The sequence below is a fragment of the Mycteria americana genome, chromosome 1 (assembly GCF_035582795.1).
Source record: "Mycteria americana isolate JAX WOST 10 ecotype Jacksonville Zoo and Gardens chromosome 1, USCA_MyAme_1.0, whole genome shotgun sequence".
NCBI classification, from domain to species: Eukaryota; Metazoa; Chordata; class Aves; order Ciconiiformes; family Ciconiidae; genus Mycteria; species Mycteria americana.
The window spans coordinates 112,399,257-112,421,057 of NC_134365.1; the positions used below are offsets into that span (position 1 = coordinate 112,399,257).

Genomic DNA, 21,801 nt, shown 5'->3' on the forward strand with positions numbered 1-21,801 from the left:
GGGGCAGCAGATATATGTAATATCATGAAATTCAATGAGCTGTGGAGTCACGAATCATATGAATTCATGTATCATTACTAAATCTGTGCACTGCTGAATTCGTTTATTGAATATGTACACGTAATATTTGGTATTTATTTTCTATGTAGCTATTCAGGATTTTTGGAGAAAATGTTCTTAATTGATTTGCCAAATCAAAACTTTGGGGCAATAATCCTTTCTTTTTAGGAAAATTTTAATTGCAAACGTTTTCTCCAGTACAGAACTTAATTCTGATAAAGATGAATAATGACCAAGTAACCAAGGAATCTGGTAGCTAAGATACTCAACCGATTGCATGAAAGCTTGTCTCAGTGCTGAGTTGAGTGTCCTGTGCTGGTAAGCTGTGAAAAGTCTTATGGAAAGAAGTCTGGTTATGCACAGAAATATTACCAAAATGTGTAGGACAATAACTAAAGAAACACCCTTATGTGATTGCACAATATGAATTTCACATGGTGTGGAACTGTAATTTGATAAAGATTTTGAGTTATGTGTGCTCTAAATCTTCTGAAAAGCAAGCTAATATAATTAGTAGTGGTTTACTCAGAATGTGAGTTTTCCATTATTCCTGTGAGTTATCGCTTCCAAACACCACAATATCTCTTCTGTGATGACACCAACCAGCCATAGTGTGCCTTTTTGTTTGTTTGATTTTGTCAGAAAATGTCAATTCATTGAAAAGAAAGCTGCTTGCATTAGCACCATTTTCTTTTGGATAAAAATATTGGAAAAGTGCATTGTGAAAGATCCTGCCTAGACATTTTCAACAACCAAAGTTCATTTTTTGTATTTTTAAATAACTTTTCAGGCCTGTAACCTATATTTAATGTATAAATAGTTCCCCTCCCCACAATTCAATAACCTGTAAATTATACATGTATAGTGGAAGCAGGAGTTAAGATCCAGAGTCCTCTCTCCCCTGCCTTTGATCACTCATAGCCTGCTCAATCTTCCGAGAAGGCTCCATGCCTTTGATCTCCCCTGCCTCTGTCTCTATGTTGTTCAGGTTATCTGAGGATGTTGACTATTTTGAAGTGTAGGTTTTACTCACAAAATTACACCGATTCAGACTAAAAAAATTGGAAGAGTAGCCATTTGTACTAAAAATCTTGAAGAAGTAAAAGTCTAGAATGAATATTTAAAACATTTTAATGTACAAAGTGTTAATTGCTCCAATATAAAAGTACTTAAAAATCTAGATTTGAAGGTTTGTGCTGTTTGGAGTGAGATTATTTTGCAGACTCAAAAATTCACAGTAGGGAAATTGAAAAGTGGAATATAGAAAACTGTTTCCTATCCAGTTTTAATCATTTTTGCTTCAAAACTAATTGATCCTTTAGTCTGCTGAATCAAAAACACACCTTACATTGGGCTATAATGCACATGTTCTTTCTTTTCAACTTAGAGTTATGACCTGACCAGGTTTTTTTTGGCTAACAGAACTCAACCTGCTAAGAATGTAACCCAGCAAAGTGCATGCACAGGCCCCATATTTTTGTAATTAAAGTACCAAAATGTGTGGGGTGTGTTTGGATATGTGTACATACATACCTGCCTGCAAAACGTTCTGATGTTTTGGAAAGTACTGCCCAGATTTGTAGGAATATAAGGACCTAAAGACATATGTAACTTCCTGAAATAATTAAAAATGCTTCAAAAATACTTATTTTCTCTCTTTGCCCATGAGCAGTGAACTGTGCCATATTGAGGTGTGAGACTGCAGTCAGTTATAGCAGCTGGGCGATAGGTGACACACAGCACGTGTTCTACTGAAGGCTACTTTTGGCTCAAGGCAGCTAAGAAAAATGCTTCTCTAAATAACATGGCATAAGATTTTAAGTTCTGAGCAGCCAGGATTCACACAGGGTCGTATGGGAAAGGTATGAAGTAAAAAAATAAAAACTGTTTATCACTGATCGAGAAATCAATGGTACGAAGAATGCCCTTGCGGCCTCCTTTTTATTCCTGGTTTATATTCAGGTCAAGAATGAGTCCTAGGAAAAATAAGTGGCCCTGGAGGACCCTTGCTACACAGCCTGCTGGACAGTAGGGCACAGGAAGCCATCTGTACTTTCTGCTGAGTTACGTCTGTGCGATCCCAGACCCATGAGGATTTTTCATTCTGAAGCTTGGGAGAAGATCGCTGTTGTGAAGGTGTTCCCTATACGTAGGCGTGCAACTCAGCTAAGCACTGCAGCAGTTTTTGAAGGGGAGCATTGGGATGGGAGTTACACTGGGGCAGGTCTAGGCACTAAGTATGCTGCTAAATCAGGAATTCATAAAACAGTTTCTGGCTTCAGTTCTGGCTATACTTGTCCTTGTCTTGAAGAGGTGTTAGGGAAAGAAGGCAACATTGCTTTATTTATCACAAGTAGAGGGCGTGTAAGGAATTATTTGTTGTTTACTCTCTTTGCTAGCTAATTCTGTGTTTACTGTCCTCCTACTCTAGTGACCACGAACTAGATCAAGGTGTCTTCAGATTTTAATTTTCAAAGGTAGTGGTCAAGTTGGTGCAAAGTGCGTAGGTGGTATTTAGAAATTATCCATTTCAAGGTAGTACTTATGATTCAGTGCAGTGTACTTAACACTGAGCAATGTCAGGTATTCTGTGCTTTATACAGTAATGATAAATTGTTTATGAAAACAAGTTAATCTTTGGTACCTTTGGCTCTAGAACTGGAAAAAACATCTAACTGCCATGCTACTTAGGCATTTCGAAGAGTGATGTGCTAAAAGCTTTTAATTTGGGAAAAAATAGATGCTTCAGATTTTTTCATCTGATGAATGGTGATGATAATGCTCGGTTGTATTTGCACTTAGACCTGCAAGAGACAAATGAGGTAAAGAGAATGTAAGAAGTATTTTTCTATGTCTAAGACTTGGTGTACATGAGGGGACTGAATGCTATACCTCTTGCTCTGAATTTATTGCATGTTTCTGGAGTGACAGTGGTGAAATAAATGGAGGCTGAAACAAGTATGTTGAAGGAAATGTCTGTGGCAAAACTCTTCCTATGATCAGGTTTGGTCTGATATTTTGTAACGCCACAGCATTTTTACCTGTCTGAGGTACTGTCTCGTTGTTTGTGGAGAAAGCGTCATCTTTTTGTGCCTGAATGATCACCTGTAAAAGCCCAAGTTTTTTTAAGAAATGGGGAATAGGCATAGAGCAAAAGGCATAGAGCCTTTTGCTTGGGCCTCGCTGTGGTCTCATCTCAGAACCAGCCCTCCTCCAGCACTGCAGCCGTGCTGCCTATTCTACCACAGCTGCGCTTCCCTGTGAAGAACAGAAGGGCGGCTCCTGTTTGCAGTGCGCAATTTCTTTATACTGTGGAAGAGTTATTGGAAAAGGCTCATCTGAATTTTCAGTAGCTGTTTCAATTCATTATATGTGCACCCTTTGCTATTTATGAATATCTGCACTCAAGGGAATAGCTGATCTTCTTAAAACATCTGTGAAGAAGGCTTTTCTTGTGTGAACAAGAGCATTGGCTGTGCATTACTCAGTTTTTGTTGCTATTTATTTTTAAAGATTTTCTTTCTCCAGTAGCAAAGCAGAAAGAAGGTTGTGAAGTTCAGGTACCCAGCCATACAGCCAAAGTGGCCAAAAGTTAAATAGGTTGCAGATAACACAGTGAAAAGTTTAGAGGAGAAGGAACTTAAAGCAAGATTGCTCATGAAAATTTCAGAAAGGGGAAAATTACAGTTACATTTATGATGAATGACATCTCTGGCTCTTACCATAGAGCATCTTGCTTAAGTCTCTTAATTAGGTGCTGTTAACCTTAAGGCAGAAAAAAAGAAAAGGCACAGTGCCATTTGAAGATAAAATGAAAGTAGCAAGCAGATGATAACTTTTCATTTGCATGCATTTTACAAATAAGTTTTGTCACCTCTATATACTAGGGTCTTTGAGAATGCGGTCTGCAGAGCAAGACCATTTTATTGTGAAGTGCTATGTCATGAAGTACAGTACATTAAAGTTATCCAATAATGTGTAATATATCCAGCACTTGCATGTCCTCTTCACTTTGTGTGTTTTCAATTTTTAACTTGTAGTAATTACAGTGGCGTACTTGCTAGTTTTGTTTCTGTGTTCAAGAACAAACATGTGAAAGAGCAGAGATTCCCTTCCTCCCTCTTTCCCTCTCTCTTCACTCTGAGAGCATTGCTGTGTTTCTTTCCCATTCTCTCTCAGCTTTTCTCTCACGTCTTGTGCGGGTTGCCATTGCCCAGGGAAGGCTCCAATTTTTCCTTTCCAGTTAGTTTGTAAACTGCCTGTTAAGCTAAGAAGGTTAGGGTGCCGGTTGTCCTGTGGGAGCTGAGTACAGACAGGGAAACCATACTTGGCTGTGAGTAGAAACCCTCAGCCCAGCCCAGGTTTCCTGTCCTCTTTGCCTTCCCCTTCCTGCCTCCCGGGTGGAGGAAGGATCGCTGCCCTCTTCTCCCGCAGAGAGGTCGGTCCTGCGCAGCCTCCCTCCACCCGGCCTCCCTGCCTCCTCCAGCTGCGGATGAACAGGGCCAGGCTCTCCCGCAGATAGGTCTTTTTGGTTCCCTTTGTGTCACCCTTGTATTAGTTCGTAGGCAAAGCACTCTGAGATTCATCTACATCTCTAATTGTTGCTGGCCACATATGCAAGTGATTTTTTTAACAGTTTTTTAACATCCTTCTTGAATATTGGTGAAGTGAATACTCGTTACTGAGGGCTAGCCACATGTTGAAGTGTTTTTCCACACAGGAAAATAAAAACGACTGTGTAGGATTCTGTGCCTGTCGTCCCTCAAAAGCTGCTGCTCAAATTTGCCCAGCTCAGACTGCCTATTATTTGTAATTAGTGGCAAACATTCTTCTGGGATCTGAAAGTCAAGCTGTTCCCTTGTCCTTTTCACATACCATCACTGATAATAATAGTAGTAAATTTGAACAGGATATGAATCCACTGTTGTTTAGTTGGAAGTTTCTACTCAATTCTAATGAAACCATTATTTTTCACCATGGTTCAAAATGCACCTGGGTTTGTAGGTTGCACCCTTGTAAGTGGTTCCTTTGAAGACACTGATGTATTGTGGCCTAAACATTTTTATGGTTAACGGTAAAACCTAAGGTGGAATGAACTGAGCTTGAGTCCCCTGTGCCCTGTTAGGGAAAAAAAAAAAAAAATCTGTTTTGATCTGTTGACTCAAATCAATAAGAAAACTACTAAAATGATAAAAATGGAACCTCAAGTTTCTGTTTCTACGTAATTGTTAATTAAAGACATTTGAATTGGCTTTCTGAGTTTTATGAGCCTGGAGAAATGAATTTACTTTTAAATAATCTCAAGGAGATTATTTAATCTCAAAGACCTTTATGGGAGAAGCCACCCATATGTCATTTTTATGGCTGAGGCATAACGACACACAGAGTTTGCTCATGGTCCCTGGAACTCAGTGCGATCCCTGTGGTCCAAGCCGCGGGACTATTGCGGCAAGTAGCTGGAGTCACAAGCAGCATTTCCACTTACTGGTGGCACCTCGGCAGCCATCTTTCGCTCACCAGGAAAAGAAAAGGGTCTCTGCATTCAAAACCACGTGCATGGCATTTCACTCCGAAAGACCATTTGAGAGAGCTTACACCACGTCACTGTGTCGGAGGGCTTTCCTCTGGCTGCTGGCCCTTGAAAAGCTCCAAATCTGGAAAGGAGAGGAACTAAGCTGTGCACTGAATTACCGGGGCTGTAGCAAGTTTCTCTGCCAGACAGCTCCAACCAGTTGACCAGAGCGGGGCCGGTCCCAGGTGCGCTGGCTTGGCAGGCAGAGCGGGGTCGCTTCCTCCCGTGTCGTACCCAGCACTCCGCCGGCCCCTCGCCGCTGCTGGGCCGTGGTGGCTGCTCCTTCTCCCGGTCCTCAGGCCCCACCAGCATCGCCCCTCGTCATCCGGAGAGGCTGCCCCCAGCGCTTTCCTCCTCCCAGCCATGCCTGCCCTCCCCAAAAGCCGGGTGCAGGCCTCTGCCCCCAGGCAGGGGCTGCCCCACGCCGCCGGCCTGCCACCTGCACTGCCTCAGTCCCAGCCGGGGGCGCAGCCGGCCCCCGCAGCCCTTCGGCTGGTGGGCAGCCCCGGGACCTCCCTCCGAGGGCTGCGCTACCATCGTAACTGTCTTCCTCCACTTCAAAGCCCCCGTTCTCACACTTCCTTCCTTCGGTAATGAACCTTCAATTTCCTCCAGGTAAATAAAGTGAAACTGGAAAGAACTGTAAAACAAAACATAAAAGTAGCCGAGCTGGAGAGTTACTGCCCGCAGTGTCCCTGGGAATGGTTTTTCCTGTCCTCCCGCTGTGGTTTCTAGCCTGTTGTCTCCCACTTTGTTTGCCCTTCCTTACCAGTTTTTAGCTGTAAGCTCTTTAGCATGCAACCTCCTCTTTGCCAGAGCATTTGTACAGATGCTAATAGGTAGAGAGGCTCCTCCCATGGCTCCGTTTTTATTAATGGGAGGATCAGAGAAATTACCACATTTTTAACATCCCTTTTGCAGTAGCTATTAAGCTTCATGGTGTAGAAACAGCGAGTGGATTTTTGTTCATTTGTTCGCAGTGCTGAGCTCCGAGATAAATTCTTCTGTACAAGGTTTTTAGGTGCTGGGAGAGCGCATTTGTTGCTCAGTAGGCTACGTGGTATTTTCATTTGGAAGTGACATTTTACGTGACATTTTACTTTAGAACAATAGCTGGGCAGAATCGAAATTTCAGGTCTGTAGCTGAAGAGTTATGTCTATTACTTAGTCGATTTAGTAACTTGCATCTTTTCTAAATTCTGCCTGATTGCATCTCTTTTCACGAAATCCAGATTAAATGCATTTTGAAGAAGGGAGGGTGCTGAGTGGTCTCAAATGTGCTGGTCTGCAAGTTTGCAGACCAGCTGTCCTACTCACTCGTGAAGATAAGAGGGCTCAGATGAAGGGGTTTGTGCTGCTGGAAACACAACCGGCTTTCTCAGGAGACTGCTTTGAGGGAGATTGCAGCAATATTGCATCCCCACTGTTACTAGTGGGTACTGCCACACACATGTATAATTTGTGCTAGATAAAATCAGGAGGTAATAAAGACAGGTAAAAAGAAGAGATGAGAGATCTGCTGTGTACTTTTTTTTTCTTTTTTTTTTTTTCCTTAGGGAGGAAAAATGTCCAGGGGATGCCACATCAACTCGGGGAAAAGCGAGTGCTGCTTTAAAGCAGAAAACTTGTGTTATACCAAGTGCTTTATTTTGGGAACCATTTCAGTATGTTATGAAGGAAAGTTGCAGACTAGGCATGTTTACTAGACCTTTAATTGCTACATTTAGGAGAAAGGCACTTTTTTTTTCCCTCCCCCCCTCCCCTTTTTAACGACAAGAAGCCAGAGTTTGCTGTGCAAATGAAGCAGGCTTTGCAAGAATCAGATTCACTTTGGACGACTCTTCACATTCCTAGTCATCATTACATTAGGCAGCACAATTCCATCTCTGGTTGATGGGCAGAAAAAGTGGGCAGCCTGCCAGGTAGACGTTTCCATGGCTCCCAACCCCCAAAGGTGATGCGTTTTTCAGCTAATTCAATGAAGAGTGGGCTGAACTTTGGGTATAAACTAGACAATAGCTGCCTTCGCAGTATCAGCAGAATGGTTTATGGGAATGCACTCCACATTTGGCAGAGCATCATGTGACCTTACGGCTGAGATTTTGTGATGGTGCCAACGGAGACTTGGAAAGCAGCGCCCGTTCTGACTTTTTTCCTCTTTTCTTACATGGCTCAGAAAATGGTGGATCTTAATACTTGACTTTAGCCAGACTCAGCAAGCGATTGAGCTTTGAAGCACAACTTTGCCTTTATTCTGGCTTTTTTGGCACACCACCAGGAGGCTGTCCCTTTCACGCCTGATAAATTCTGCTTCTTATCTCCAAATAGAAAAAAGAAAGAAAGAAAATATAAGCAGAATATTTATACTTCATAACTGCATTTTAAAACTACCTGTTTTATTTTTTTATTGCTGATCTGTAGTTTAGAACAGCCCTCCTGAGTGTCTGAAGGATAAAAGTTGTTTTTTATTTTTCTGGTGGGGTTTTTTTTTTTCCTTCCTCCCGTTTAATGAACAGGCGTTTGAACTGGGCAAACGGGGCGACAGCATTGAACATGAGATCATTGCAGCATAGAGTAGCAAACCGGCACCCTGCCTTTTCACCTCTTTGCTCCGGCAGATTTGTGCAATCCCCATTTATAAAACCGGCGCAGGGGCGAGGTGAATTTTCTGGTCTCTCCCCACCTCTAGTCCTGTGCAGGCAGTTGCGGCAAGGATTGGTGCAGCTTTTGCGCAGTGCTTTGTGCCTGGAATTCCGAGAAGAGCGAGAGAGAGAGAAGACAGGCATCCTGGTCTTCTTCCGAGAAAGAACAGGAGCCCTAAGAAGAAGAAACAAATCTGAGTTTGTCCTACATACAAGAGTGCAGAAAAAAAAAAAGTGACTCTCCTGCTTCCAAAAAAAAAAAAATCTGGCATGTTCACTACAGAGACATCAGGATGTGTTAGAGCTTCTTAAAACAGTGTAACAAAATGAGCCTAGGAGATTGATTCTTTCAGTAAAAAACAAAAAAAGGAAAGAAGGAATGAATTTTTTGTTTGTTTGTTTGTTTTTTTCACTATTGCTCATATAGCAGTATTTGGCACTGGGTGAAAACGTACCTTTCATATCAGGTATAGCTTCTTTTTCTTTTTTTCCTCTTTTCCTTTTTTTAAGCCGTTTTAAACCTGTTGTTTTGAAACTGAGTCCTTGTGTATTAATTTTAACGTAGTCAGCTGTTCACACTTTTTAAAACTAACTTTTTGGGGGTGTGTTTGATCTAATACTGCTCAAAATAGAAAGTAAACAAAAAATCGAGGGTGTATAGAAATAAGTGGTTAGGCACATTTTGTCTTAGCGAAGCACTGGAGTTATGCAGAGACCTTAATGTTACATTTATTCATTCTAAGCTTTGCTTATCTCTAAGAAAGTTGTGGGTATTTAGATCTGGTTGCTAAGGAAAGTAAATTCTTTTTTCATAGTGTGACTCATGCTTTCAGTTTCTAAAGAGGGGAAGAGAAAAAAAAAACGTGTTAAACTGTAGGAAAGGATCGCTCTTGTAGCCAGGATATTAAAGTTATTATTGAGTTAATTCATATATAAGTTTCTTACAATTTGTGTCTAAATCCATTACAAAGAAATCAGTGTAATAAGCACTGGAATAAAAGGCACATTATTGGGACATTCATGAAGTAAGCCTGGTTTGCAGCTAGTAACAGTGACTATTTTAAGATATTCGGTAAAGCAGCACTTGTCCAGGAATAGCTGAAAACAGTATTTCAGATATCCATTCAGAATGGTTGTGATAAGTGCATGCAGAGTTAAAGTAAGTTTTGAGCATATGATGCTTTAGCAAAGCCTTTTTCTTAAAGCATTTGTCTGTCTGTTGTAACATATTACTAGGCAATTAGAAGAGTGTGTAACAAAATTCATTCTGACTGACAGATTTTGAAAAGCTCAGCCAAATCGGTGGTTTATGTATTTTGGAATTTTTTTTTAATATTTTCCTAGCCTTTTTAATTTATGTTAAAAATACAGATGTCCTCAGCTAGAAATTACTTTGAAACTTACAGTGTCTTTTTCATCAGAAACTCTGATTTTTTTTCAAAATGTTCATGATAGGTGTTTGTCTAATAAAAAGCTTTATAAATATATGATGACTTTACAAAACAGAATTGTTTTAATGTGTGCTTCACTTTTTATACATTACTGATTAGACAGTAACTTCTAAGATTATATGCTAATTTTGCTACCTTATATTTTTGTTGTTCTGCAATGAATTCTGGGAAATTGCTGAATGGAGACTTTATGTATACGACACATATACCTCCATTCACCCATTTTGTACCAGAAAGTGTTTCTTAGATTTATGGTGATACTGCCCTCCCCAATAGTTTTGTTAGAATAATTACGTATGTCATTAGTACCTAAGTCTGTTGAGAAACCAAGGCTTGCATTAGCTTAAAAGAACTTCTTAAATTTCTATATCTGATCATAGCAATCACATCTTTTTCTTTTTTTTTCTGTTAAGTTTTGCAAACGTTTCTTGATTTAAGCTATTTAGTTTATCCCAGTATTTTTATGAAGTTTCATACCAATTTACTTCATCATATGCACTATTTGATAAAGCTATTTATTTTTGTTAAGCATGCTCCTTCCCTTCTGGAATTCTTAATAAAAATAAAATATTTGTGGGGTGAAAAACGACTAGGAAATACTAAATGAAATAGTCCCTTTGCCAAAGCGTGCGTGTTCACAGCATGTCATCCTATGCCCTGAGAGGGGTGTCAGCAGTGTGTCGGTTTTATATCTTAAAAGCATAATTACTAATTTTGTGTATGTTTCATGTTGTTCTGAAAACACTTTACATAAAACAGATAGTTCAAAATCTTTCTCTCACTTTTTTTTTTGTTTTAGTGAAAGAAAAAAAAAAAAAAAAGGAAAAGGAAACTGAAGAAGTTAATTATACCAGAATTCAGCGAAGGTAATACAACGATCTTAAATATTTTTTTTGTTAAAAAATAAAGTTAATGGCAAGAACATGAAGTAAGTTAGCTTTAAAAGAATTTCTTTCCTTAAGATAGCCTACAAATATAATTTCATAGATATGTATTAAACTTTTGTTCTGATTACTTTCTGTTGGGAATATTGCAGTTTGGGTAGCCTTTATACTGTATGTTTCCATGAAGCTTTAGAAGGAATTGAAAGATTAATCCATAATTTGTTCTTTTGACATGCCTAGTACATATATAACACATATATATTTACTAGTATATTTATATTACTAGTATATTTATAGTACATATATCTATTTGCTAGTATATAAATATAAGGCAGTGACCAATTATTTTTGAAATGTGGAATATCTCTCTATTCACAAAAAATAAAAAAGAAAGAAAATCAGAGAAGCAATTTTATGGCACTTATTACAATCATTCAGTAAATCATATATGCAGTCTGCATTCTTATTTCTGATACTAAGATAACTATTCTAGTTTGAGTGCTTGTCTTACATATTCTATCTTCTCAGTGTCAGCAGAAAACAATTATAAAAATATCATTCCTTCTGAATGCTGAAGTGTTGTATATAAGTGAAAGGAGGTTTAAAACAGACTGCTCTAGAAAATAAATTAACATTATTTTAAGATGCAAAAGAGTATGGTTGAACGTGCAAGATTTAATCCACTAAATTAAAAGAGAAAAGAAAAAAAAAGGTCATTTACGATGCTCAGCTGTCATTACTGAACTAGTAGTACATGTGCAGTCTGCAAGAAAATGAAGCATTGCCCTGATTCAAAAACTTTGTTATTGGCAGCACTCATTCTCTTGAAAGGAGTTTTGCCTGACTAGCGATGGCAGAATTAGGCCTTCAGTGGGAGCTAGTGGAAGGCAGGCATTAAAACCTTATTCAGATACAGATTTCAGTAACCCGCTAAAATCATAAAAGACCTTTCTATAGCACCTGGTTTTAAAATGATACCTGCTTCTTATGCCTGTATTTTACAAATGCATTTGTGGCTATATTGTTACAAGTTATTCTGATGTGTCAGGTACTGTGCTTAAAGATGCAGTATTTATCAATGCTTTCATTTAGAATATGTAAGTTCTAAAACTGTATCTGTGTCTCACCTTTGTGAATTACTGGTTATTGCCTCAAGGACCTGTTTTCAGTCTGTTGCGTAGGACACCCTACATTCAGTGCGTGATAATTTGTACCGTACTGCTTGCCGGTCACAAGAAGAAAGTAATTGTTGTAGGAGTTAACCCTGAAGTTTTGCAAGACTTTCTACTTGCATTCTTATTATTAGGGAACAGCATTGATGAGAGGATTAGTGAATAAAATATACAAATTAACTTCTTTGCTTTGATTAATAGGCATTGTTTAATCAACAAGTTATTGTCAAGCAGTACTTAGATGCCCCGTAATATGAAGAAATAGCTAAGCAGTCTTTATAATGTTGTATGGGAGCTGTGCTCTCGTGTGCCTCATTGCTGTTCAGATTTGGTGGGCTGATTTTTATTTTGGGTTGTAGTACATGATATGAGCTCAGGCACAAAGGACAAACCTGTATTGTTCACTTCTATGTCACGTCCAATTATGGATTCCAGTCTTGCCTGCTGGGTGTGTGCTATAGTCAGATGCAAGTTGTTGGGAGTTTAGAGTTCATCGGTAAGGCAAAGTGTGCGCAAAAGGACGTTAATTCCTGTTGGAAACAAAACAATGTCGTGCCTTCAATCTGTAAAAGAAGTGTTTTCTTCCTTTTTCAAAAAACAAACTAGTTACAAGTCTTTGGCTTGTCTGGTGCATCCACCATTTATGCAGTTAAGTTTGAAGTAGCCTTCTTTGCAATAGATGGTAATATTTTTACTCTTAAATACTCGTTCTTACATTGCTTCGTATGTTTGTTTGTTTAAAGTCTTCTGTGTCTCACTTTAAAAGGAAAATGCTAATCAACGATGCCAATTGGCATAAACCCGTAGATCCGATCTTGTGTTGAAACGCACTGCACAAGCTCGCTTCTATGGGTCTGTGTCAGTATGGTGATCTGGCAAAAGTTTACGTAGCATGCAATGCAGTGGTATTTGACAACAAGCCCAAGTGAGTGTACAAAACTATATATTGTTTTTGGAACGCTTCTCTTGTCCATTGCTTTATCTTCAAACTTGATTAAGTGATTTGTTCTTTTATCGGTTGCTTTAAGCACCTTTGGCTTAATATCTTATTAAAATTTAGGAAGACATGTGAGGGAATTGTAGGGTTTCCAATGAGGGAGAGTAGGATATACCATCTGCTGGCTTTATTAAATATACCATTACATGGTATTACATTCAAAAAATGTAGAAAAAACAAGAAGAGATTTATATTTTATTTTTACTGTAAAATAAGAACAAATGGTCATTTCTTTCCAGAAATGTAGCTGGACTCACATCATTCCTATCAAATATGTATGCATATATATACACATAAAACACACATGTATATATCTTTATACATATGTAAACGGGATAGAACAGAAATTCTAGCTCTGCAGTAGAAAATCTATCTCAGAATATGCCTTATCGTCTGAAAAGTGGGGAATAACTGCAGTTGAAAGCCTACCCCATGGGAAATATATAAGCCTGTGGTGGCTGTCACATTTCAAAGAAAGGCTGAAGAAGTGAAGAAGACTTTATGGTCACCGTCGGAAGCTGTGTGCATCCGGGTTGAGGTAGTAGGTTGTATGGTTTAGAGTTACACCCTGGGAGTTAACTGTACAACCTTCTAGCTTTCCTTGGAGCACACTTGAGCCATCGAGGAATTCATCACCACTTTAATCTGATCAGGGAAAGTATGCAAAAAGGTATTGTGTCATGGCTGTACATAATAATCACTCTGAGGCTTTATTGATGTTGAAATAGTCCTGATTACTTGATTATTTCATTTACATCCTGTTATGAACAATGCTAACATGTTGTCTTAATGGACTGTGACTATGTACTGCAGACACTTAAGGAAAGACTGATGATGATTTTAATTCCGTTAACAGGAAAGCTTTAAAAGTTTATTTTGATTTATAAATTCAGAAAAATATCAAGTATTTAATGCTTTATTCTTTCTTCATAGAAATAACTTCTCCTACACAGTTGATTTTTGTTGCTGTTGCTATATAGTTGCACATTCTTTTTAAAGGGAAAAGAACAATTTTTTTCTGTCCTTATAATACTTTCCAAAAATTATTGCACGCTGCTGCTTGGATAGCGGTGGGCAGTGTCACAAGTTGATCCTCATCTTCCTTGGATTTATGATACTCTTTCTTTGTGCCTGCACAACTCAGTGTTATGAACACAGATCCAAATGACCTGCAGCCCCGCCTGTGTTTCCACCGTGTCGTGATTCATGTGCTGCTCAGCCTAATCCTGCTCTGGGGTCTCAGCATCCGTGTCCTTACATAGCATGTCAGCCTGACCCTGACCCACAATGCCCTTGTCATTTTTGGCCCCGACTGAAGTTCTGACACATCTTCCTAACTCAGCAGGACTTGGAGAAGTCACATTCCCTATGCGAGTGGTTCCCAAAGCACTAGGCACTGCTGGCAGTGGCAGGTCCCAGCGCTGGGTGCCTCCACCTGTGCGGGTTGGGTGCCACGGGCAGGGTTAGCCCTCCTCGGCCCCTGCGTCGCCCATATGCCTGGCACACCTTTTTTAAAAAAGCACTACCAGAATGCACCAAGGCAAAAAAATGTGTATTTGATCCCAATTTGAATAGGGAGACCAAGGCGTGCTTGTGGAGTTTTATGCCCCAAGCTGTGCATTCCCATTTCATGCTGGTTTCCAGTCTTCCTTATCTTGGAAAAAGAAAAAAATCCCTTGAGATGTATACATCCCATAAGCAGGTATCTTACCAAAGAGAGAAAAAATAGTGAGTGTTTTCACAGTTTAGCCATTCCCAGAAACAGCTATGAAACGAGAGGGAAGAGGACTGTGCCCAGTCATTATATCCACCATGATTTTTTAAGTGAGGCCTGCTTCTGAAAATGACCTGAAAGATGAGGTCTCCTCAGTGTGATGAAAGGCATTACTGCCAAAGTAGGAGCATCTGGACCAGACAGTGATGCTTATTCCAAAATAGTTGGGAAAAACTGATACTGTCTGTTTCCACGTACTTTTCCATAAAAAGTGAAAAGGAGTAGAACTTAATAATTTATAATTAATAATAGCAATAGTGGTAATTTTGCCAGAAAATGATTTAAGGTTTGTTGATATCAATCAAAAGAGCTGAGCCATGCCCCTGTGGTGCCGTGGTCAGGAGGACGCCACTGATGGGAGCCGTGGGCATGCCAGACTCCTGTGGGCTGAGGAGAGGGTGAGACGTGGCTGTCCACGCGGGGTGAGGGCTGCGATCCTAGAGCTCCCGAGTTAACAGCAAGTAGGTCTTTCTCCAGGGTATCTTGAAGCCCTGCATTTCTCGCTTGACTTTTATTGCAGGTGACCGTAACAAAATATTTGACATTTCCAGTGTTTAATTGTTTTAGGTTTTGCATCAGCAAAGAAAGTTAAGAATGTTTATTTTAAGTGGATTTGATGCTTGCTTGTGTTTTGGTTATTGTTTTCCTTTCAGTTCCGCCTATTCAGAGAATCACTTGCTTACAGGTCCCTGTGTTTGACTCTTTCTACCTCAGCTTAAGGCTTGCCTAGCCACTTTCCTAGATAAGGAATAAAAAGAGGAGATGAAAATGGGTTTAGTGTTTCTTTTTAATAGCATTTATTTTCAGTGATTAATGTTTGTAATAGGAAATTGGTAAAGAGGATCTGCATGACAGTTGGGTGGACGTACAATGGATTTTAAGCCTGTCTTAAAGTGTGTGGGAAAGAGGAGAGGGGAGGTTGAGTGAATCAGAGCTACTCCAAGCTAATGGGAAACGCTTAAGGGGGCAGAGGGGATAGAGAGGAGACCTCCATCAACTGATGAAGCTTAACAGGGGCCACTCAATCTGAATAAAAACTGTAATATCCTCTGTGGATTCAAAAGGACCCTGGTCACCAGTATGTTTTCTTCCTTTTCTATTTTCAAATTTTTCTTTTGTAGTTTAAGTCCACTGGAAAGAAACATTGTAATTGCTGTTTTCTGCCAACAGAGCAACAGGTGTTCAATCATTTTATATTAATTCTTCAATTAGTTGCAAAATAAGGGGGATTGTTTATACTAAGCTGAACCGAATAGAAATGACTGATGCAGAAAATGTGGGAATGTTTCATCTGTCCTTCAAATGCATGATAAATTTGTAATTCTATCAGGCATAGTTGCAGGTTGCTATGCAAATTTTCATTGCAGCATCACCAGCTTTAATGAATATACGTTTTCTGTATTTCTTTCTCTGTTCTTTAATTTAGGGTTTTTGCCCTGTAATGTGCAATACATTGTTTTGGTAAGAGTTATCAAGTTACGAGCAAATATGAATGAGACTGTGAGGTAATTTTGAAGCGGATTAAGGTAGAGAATGAAAATCAAAGGGGAGAAAAAGCTCTATTAAGAACAGCTGGATGGAGTTAGGTCTTCTGTGATTTCATTTTAAAGTCATAAAACATATTGTCTCTTTTAGGTGAAGTCTGGCATTTTTTACCTTGACAGTGCAGTTGGAATATTAGTCAGTCACGTAGGAGTCGGCATTATATTGCTATGTTGCTTCTGTAGGGAATACATGCACTTTGTAACATGGCTACACATGGATGTGTTCCAATCTAGGGCCCATCTAACAGTGTTTGTTCCTATACGTAAGCCATAATGTTACCATCCTTGTGCCTTTACTTTGCTTCTTGCATATAGAAGAAATATCCATTGGGAAATTTTGGGACAAATCTTGAGATCCAACCAACCTGCAACTCCCAGTGATTTCTCTGGGAGACATAGGTCCTCAACATTTCACAAGTTTGGTCCTACAGAAAAACTGGCTGCAGAGACACTGACCCGCCCAACACCCTTTTGCTTGCCACAATTTCCTTGGTGAAGATTAAGTGTGATCCAAGGCCTTGACCCTGGTTCCCAACACAGAAACTTACAGCACGGAGAAAATCCACTTTAATGCCAGATCCTGTTTGTCTTAAGAGCTAAGTCACTTCAGAGAGCTGGGGAGAGTTTGGATTTCCTTCTGCAGCCCACAGTGCCTGTGTCCAGAGGCATAACCAAAGAAAACAGAGTGAGAGGGACATTTCTGAGTTAATAACCATGGGTCAGATGCACTAACAGTGCGTGGGTGTTTTGGACCCAGCCATTCTGGAGCCTTTTTGTGGAATAAAGCTGCCGTTAATCCAATGTACCAGAGTAGGTAAAGCAAGTTTTTAGTAATTTTCTGCTGTTGAAATAGCACAGAACAGTCAAAAATATATGAGTGAATATGGGTCAAAATAGTTGATATGGCTTATTTTAAGCTGTTATAAATAATCCTATAGATTTACATTATGAAAGTTGAAAGTCATTATAAAATGTCTTTTTCTCTGTAACTGATGTACTTTCTGGTTTTGTCGTTCTACTTCAACAAAAGAAAATGCTGAGTTTCACTTGGTCTCATGCTTCATTTAACTTCCTCTTGTCTTCAAATAAGTTGAAGTTCTTTAGAGATTTTTTAGGTAAAGAATGTGGTAAAATATTTAAAAGCAATCCCAGAAAAAGTTTTCCTTGCAAATCTGTCCTTTAAAAATGACAAACAGCCCTTAGTAATCTCTAAAACTTGTTTATTGAAACTCTTCAGCAAGAACCTGTGATACGCTGCTTAACTGATAAAGTTGGAATAGAAGTGCACTTGAAATTTTTCAAATTTTTTGGATGTGGTTTCATATGACATTCATTTATCTATTAAGAGCAGCTTCTGGTATTTTTAATAAAACTAAAATTAAATACGTCTGGCAGGCCCTGTTTAAATGTGAATATTGCTTTTATAGTACAGTTAAATACAAGACTGAAAAGCTAATGCTTTTGCATTACATAGTACAGAAGAATTGAATTGTTTCAGCTTTGTCTTTTCTCACATAGTAAAAATATTTACATCAGAGTGATCTTTTTGGTAGAGTTTAATTTTGTACAAGGCTTCTGGATATTTCAGCTGTATTTTATTGTAAATGATATCATTTATATGGAAATTTCAGGCAAATTCTTATTTTGTTTTGTTCCCTCCACCTCTTCTTTCATGCTACTTCTAGAAACAGTAAGAGCAAGCCTCACATTAATGAAGTCTTCTCAAGAATACTTGCAAAATGTGAATAAAGAGTCAAAGATCCTGCCTCTCTTTTTCTAGCATGACATTCTCATTTGTTCAGAAATACCTGTCTCCTTGTCTCCTTATCCCTTCTTTTGCAAATGCGATCGACACGTTATTTGATCTTACAGAAAACCAGGCATGGATTTCATTGCTCTCTACTGCCTTTGTTGCACCTCCTTTTGAATAGAAAGATCTCACCCCTAAGCAACTGTACTTTGAGGCTTTCTGACTAATGTAGTTGTCTGGCTTGAGTAAGACTGCTGCTGATATGCTCCAACCATTGCAACTAGAGCCTCAGCAAAAGGGTACAGATACAGAATAGCAGACTAATCATTTTTCTAAGAGTGAGAACAGTCTTGTGTGCTGTCCACTTTGCTTTTGTGGCTGGGTGAAAGGTGGGGGGGTACATTTTATATTTTCTTGTATGTAGTTAACATACATCTATTATGCATATATTGTCTTTATCTGAATGTTATGAGTCTCCTCAACTAAAGTTCTGTCTCTGCGGTTGACAGTGATTTATCTGGGTTTATCTGTGGTTTATGTGGGAAATGCAGGTCCCTTCATTTTTTTTGTTCTGTCTCCGTATACTTTTGGTTTACACACATTCCTCTACTGGTCCTTTTTTGATTCTTCATTTCCTGACATCATGATAGTCATGGCAAAGAATGTAGAGCATTGCTGATATACTGGCAACAGGGATGGTCAGGGAAACCCTGATGGCTTGAGAGAAGAGTGGGATCACTGTCATGTTTATAAGGTTAGCAGAAATCAAAAGCTTACTCAAACCAAATCCTCCATGAGGCCTCTCCGTTATGACTCTCCGATTTAGGAAGGAGAATAAGCTGTTTGGTACTACCACCTTTGTACGTCTGGCTTGAGACTGTGGGATTAACTTTGCTCAAGCTCTGTGTGACTGTAATTTTTTTCAAGCCAAGTCCCTGGACACTAAACGCACTATAAGGCTCACTTTTCCTTGACATGCACCCAGCCTTGGGGTGATTGCAGTATAAAAACAGATTTACACATCTGAGAAAAGGTGACTGTCAGTCTCGGAAATGTTTTCTATGTATGCTTAGGTATGTATACTGTTGGGTTTTTTTGCATGGCACTACACTGATGTGAAAAAAAAGAATACAACCCCAAAATGCTTCATCTCATTCATTGCAATTAGTTAACTTCCCATGTTAGGAAGAAATCATCAGATGGGAACTTTCCCATGATAACTTCACCATCGCTTGAAAGAACTTCCACTTTAGACTAGGGATAGCATTTGGAGTGCACTAAATCCCTGTGAATAGTTGGTTTCCTGGAAAGTTGCCCAAGAAAGGTGTTCAGTCTGGGTCTGGAAGTAGATTCCACGGTAGCCTGTGACTAGGAGAGCTGGAGACATGGCTTGAACGTGCCTCTAGTATTCATGTGTCCTGGGTTGATGATCCTTGACTGCTATTCTATATCATAGCTTGTCCCACGAATCTTGCACTTTTTGAGGGTATTTCCATCTCCAGCCTCTCCGCCTCTTCAAAAAGCCCAAATACACTTCATTTACACAGCTGAAGGGGGTTTACTCCATAAGTTCTTTGAATCCCCAGATTTGCCTGTGTCAGTTGAGAGTTTTATGGGGAGGAGGATTGTTGTGGTGTAGAATTTTTATTAAAGTATGATTTATACTATGTTGAGCTAAATTGTAACTAAGCTGCTGAAAAGGGCTTCTTTCCACAGCAGAGTGCAGGCCTGTACAGAAGGATACCCAAGGCAGTTTTGAGAACGTTATGCCAAGGCCACCAATCTTAGTGGCAAAGCTGGTTTAAGCAGCAGTTATACCTCCGGACTCTCGTGTTTGAAGGCCACTGCCAAAGCTGGTGTCACTGTGTGAGGACATCTTCAAGAGCTGGGTTATGGGGAGCAGTAGTCCAATGTAGCTATTCAGCTCTGTGCTAAATAATGTGCTTTGCTCCTTTGTCAAAATGATAACAACTTTTGATCTATAGTTAGGCTAGATTTATCCAATGGTATGTATCTTACCATATTCACTTCTAATTTCTTCAGCCCTACTGTCCAAGTATTTATTTCCAGGTTGTGTGTTGTAAAGAACTAAGCTCAGACCACCTAATTCACGTATTGCCCTTGCGTCTCATCACTGGCTGTATAGGAAGGCAGTCTCTGACAACTCTCAGTAGTAGTCAGCCCATATTGATTATGGCCCACACAAACTTGGAGATGAGACTGCATGCTCGAGTCCATCTGAAGTGCCACAGCTGGCAGTCTGGCTACAGCCACAGGGAGGTTTTTGCTAAAAACATATTTTTGTCTTTAGATGGCATTTACTCAGGATGTGACTTGTGAAGTACATGACTCCTGTGGTGATAAAGGGGTTTTTGAGAGTCATTATTATAAAATACTGTAAAGCATATTGTTCTTCTGAAACGTTTAGCTTCTGATATAAGAAGAATTTACAGGTATCTTTATTATTATTTCAGTTTTAAAGTATAACTGTACCAGAATGGCCAAAATGTAAATTTTAGTGACAAGTCTAAGAACGTCTCACGCTTAATGTAACATTTTGAAGCGATCCTACCTTTTTCCCAGAATGTCTTGGGCATTTAGGAGCCTGCATCCTGTTGATTTACAACATGTGGGCAAGTTTTAAAAGAGAAACCTCAGGTGCAAAGGCATTTTTACAGCTTTTTGACCATAAGCTTCATGAGTAACCCAACTGCAGGATGTTAAATATATAAACTGGTTACTGCTGCCTCTAGGTTGTGCTTCTGAATGTGAGACGCATACCTAAACATGGAGTGCCAATATATTCTTAGCCACTTTTATGAGAAAATAGTGCCCTAATTTCTCTCCTCTTGCTGTTGTAAAGCAAGACAATATAAACAATGTAGTTAGAGACAACATGTGCAGCTTTGAAAAATTTGTTTAGTAAAACTTAATAAAGTTAAAATTCAGTTTAAAGCTTTATGCTGCGTCCAGATGGAGGCCAACAACTTAAACAGAAAGCAATCTGCACACCTGACACACCCATTGGTGCTGCTGCCAGCCACGCAGGTGCTCGAAGGGGGCATACGACTCCTTCCCTCCTCTTGCCCTATGCTGCGGGAAGAGTTGTCTGCAGTGGGGGACTGTGTTGTCCCCAGCCGCCTGTTGTAAAGGCAAGTGCTGGCAGGGAGTGCTGCCTGGGCACCCCTGCCTCCCTCCGCCCTTAGCACCAGCAGGCACCGTCGTACCGGGGCACCCGGGAGCCCTCTGCACCATTGGGGCAGGGCTGGCTCTCAGGCACGGGGGCTGCTGCTGCCCCACCGCCCCACCAAGGCCAGATACAGGCAGCGTTGTGCCCAAAAGAAAGGAATCGAGCGTAGCTATGAGTCAGGTTGGGGTTTTTTGGCTAAAAATGTCCGAGTATTGGTCTATGGAAGTAAACATGCAGTCTGCCTCATGAATGCATTATTTATTAGCTGTGTGAGCTGCTGGAAATACCAAAGCGGATAAGGGCTGTGATTCAAGGCCGCAGGGCTGGGCCTGCACAGCTCCCTACGCTGGGAGCCAAGGACGTGGGAATCCTCACCAAGGGGCGACGCTGGAAGTCCGGAGCACAGATCGGGCTGCGCACATCTTCGGGCGGGTGGAGGTTTGTATTAAGGATACCTTCTCATACATGAGGAGCAGCTGTTGTTCGTTATTGTGTAATTTGATTTGACTCTAATTTAATGACAGTTCTTAGTAGGCAACATGATTTGCAAGGCTGATTTCCAGTTTTATTGATTGGGCCTTTAATTTATTTGAACTTGCCCTCGGAGAAGCTTCATCGGAGATTTAATGCAAGTCTGCAAAACCAGCTTGGTAAGGAATTTTTTGACAGAACTTGAACTCAAATGCTTCAACAACAAGTCAGTGAGGTGCGGTGTGAAAATATTTTAAGAAAGCAAATTCTTAGTTAAACTTTACTTTTTAAAAA

At 39.8% G+C, this 21,801-nt stretch overlaps 1 long non-coding RNA gene across 6 annotated transcripts in view; it reads left to right on the forward strand.

Annotated features, from left to right (window-relative positions):
- The window catches only part of LOC142416766 (uncharacterized), a 289,637-nt gene that overhangs the window by 191,749 nt on the left and 76,087 nt on the right, over positions 1 to 21,801 (forward strand). For all 6 annotated transcript variants that reach the window (XR_012777831.1, XR_012777822.1, XR_012777824.1 and 3 more), the window contains one exon: positions 10,525 to 10,591. This is a non-coding gene — a long non-coding RNA (uncharacterized LOC142416766). The remainder of the gene's footprint in view (positions 1 to 10,524; positions 10,592 to 21,801) is intronic.